Here is a 2,942-nt window from a genome sequence, read left to right as displayed (position 1 = left end):
ACTGACCTTGTATCATGTAGCCTTCTTGAATTCACTTACTATTGTCTAGTAAGTTCTTTGTAGATCCCTCAAAATTTTCTATGTGTATGAAAATGTTACTTTCCTAAACTATGGGCATTTTATTTTTTATTTTTGCCCCTTTTTTTGCACTGGTTAGTGATTCCAGTACAGTGATAAAAGGAAACAGTGAGAGCAGACATCCTTGCTTTGTTTTCAATCTTAGGATAAAAGCATTCAGTTTTTCACATTTACTATGTCTGCTATAGACTTTTCAGAGATAAGTTTTTTATTCCTAGTTGTGAAGGGGTGTTGCATCTCATAAGTTGCTTTTTTGTTATCAGTTGAAACCATAAACATTTCCTATGTTCTGTTTATGTGGTATATTGATTTTCAAATACTAAAGCAACCTTACATTCCTAGAATAAATCCCACTTGGTCATTGGTTATAATATATTGCTGTGATCAATTTGCTAAAAATTAGTTAAAATTTTTTTCATCTGTGTCCATGAGGGTCTTTAACTTTATGTTCTTATAATGTTGTCAGTTTTGACATCAAGGCTATATTTGTCTCATAACAAGTTTAGAAGTATAATGTCTTGGTCTGGTTTTAGTATTAGGATAATTACAGCCTCTTTAAATGAGTGAATAAATGTCCCTTTCTCTCTTTTCTGAAGTTTTTTTTTTTTTTTTGTAAGATTAGCATCCTTTTGTTTACGTTTGATCAGATTCGCTAGTAAAACCATCTGGACCTTGAAGTTCCTTTAGATTTATGATTACAAATCTAATTTCTTTATTTGATATAGTGTTATTTAGTTTTTATGCATTTTTCTGTAATTTGGTAATTTCTGTCTTTCAAAGAATTTGTCCAGTTCATCTAATTGTCAAATTTATTGGCATAAAATTGTTCATAACAATCTCTTTACTAGCTTTTGAGTCTATCAAGAATCTGTAGTGAGGCAGTCTTTTATTCCTGATGTTAGTAACTTGTCTTTTAAATTTTTCTTTTAGTCTAGTGGAGATTTATTAACTTTTTTGTTTTTTTAAAACAGTTTTTGCAACAATTTTTCCCATTTGGCATTATTGTATAAAGGTGAATATTCACATCTTCTATAGTTCAACAATTCTAATCCTAGAGAAACACTTAAATGCAGCAGAAGTAATTTACAAGTTGTTCACAGTAGCATTGTTCAAAAAGATAAAAAATAGTGTAAACAGCTAATTTCCATGCATAAGAAAAAATGTAGTTGCATACACAATCATAAATGTAGTTGCATACACAATCATAAAAATTAAAATGAGACACATAGTGTACTCATTTTCTATTGTTGCATAACAAATTACTGCAATTTGGTAGCTAAAAACAACACAAACTTATTATCTCATGGTTTCTGTGTATCAGAAGTCCAGGCATGACTCAGTTTAGTACTCTTCTCAGGGTCTCATCAGGATAAAATCAAAGTATAAGCTATATTACGATCTCATCTGAGACTCGTAGTCTTCTTCAAAGATAATATGGTGGTTAGTAGAATCCAATCTCTTGTGACTGAAGGACTGAGATCCCCACTTCCTTGCTAGCTGACAGCCAGGGACTACTCTGAGCTTCTATGGGCTGCCTTCACTTTCTAGTCACATGGCCCCCTCACAGCATGGCAGCCTCTAATCTCTCTGATTTTAGGAAGTGCCCACTTCCATGGGCTCACCTTCTTAAATCAGGGCTATTCAGGATTATCTCCCTTTTGATTAACTCAAAGGCAGCTAGCTGATCAGTAGCTAATCATGGAAATTAAATCCCACCATATTCACAAATCTTACCCATATTCAAGAGGAGGGGACTATACAGCACATGTACATCAGGGGGTCAGAATGTTAGGGAACATCTTAATATTCTTTCTACCACAGCCATATAATAGGAAAATAACTTTAACCTGATGGAAAACAACTTTGAACATGAATTATGCCAGCTATTATATGCTATAGACATTTATAATCTCAAAAGAAATTTTAACACAGTCTAACTCTTTCTGCCCTGGGTATTAGATGATGCCAGGTGTTTCTCTAAAATGATTCAACAGTCTGGCCTACTTAAAATATAAATTAAGAGCCAGAGAAAAAGAATTGAAAATTAGATTTTCCGTAACTTATAAATAAAATGTGTTATAAATAAACAGATAGCTAAATTAAGAAACTGTACCATATCATTGAGAAGTCTGCTTTGAGTACGTTTTTGTACTATTTTAAAAAAAGTGACAGTTTGAGATTACACAACTCCAAAGCTGTTTCAGTGTAATATGATATTTCACAAGTGCTGTTTTGACCCAGTCTTAATATCATGGCTAAAACTCTCAATTCCCCTTCACTGGCAACTTATCAAAGCCCCATCCCAGCTACATCCCTTATCACGGTCTAACACTCCTGGTTTACAATACACACATACCCAACTGCCAGAGGCCCCCAGATACACTCAGGAACAGCTCCTTCTTTCTTAGGCCTATTAAATTATTCAAAATACCCAATTCCCAGGAAACCTGGGAAATCTACCTAATTCTATCCTGTTTGCCATATATAAGCACCTCCTACAGTTCCAGCCTACTGTTACCTTGTACTAAGGTGTACTAGCTATATGGCCCTGCACAACAGACTTCTCTCTTTGGAGCTATAAGTAACAAAGAGTTCTGCCTTTCATCTATTTGCCTGAATTGTGCCTCACCATCAAAATACCCAACTTTTGTAGCAACATGGACGGGACTGGAAGAGATAATGCTGAGTGAAATCAGTCAAGCAGAGAGAGTCAATTATCATATGGTTTCACTTATTTGTGGAGCATAACAAATAGCATGGAGGACCTGGGGAGTTAGAGAGGAGAAGGGAGTTGGGGGAAATTAGAAGGGGAGGTGAACCATGAGAGACTATGGACTCTGAAAAAACAATCTGAGGGTTTGAAG

This window comes from Mustela nigripes, chromosome 6, assembly GCF_022355385.1.
Source record: "Mustela nigripes isolate SB6536 chromosome 6, MUSNIG.SB6536, whole genome shotgun sequence".
In the NCBI taxonomy this organism is placed as follows: domain Eukaryota; kingdom Metazoa; phylum Chordata; class Mammalia; order Carnivora; family Mustelidae; genus Mustela; species Mustela nigripes.
This window is presented reverse-complemented; position numbering follows the sequence as displayed.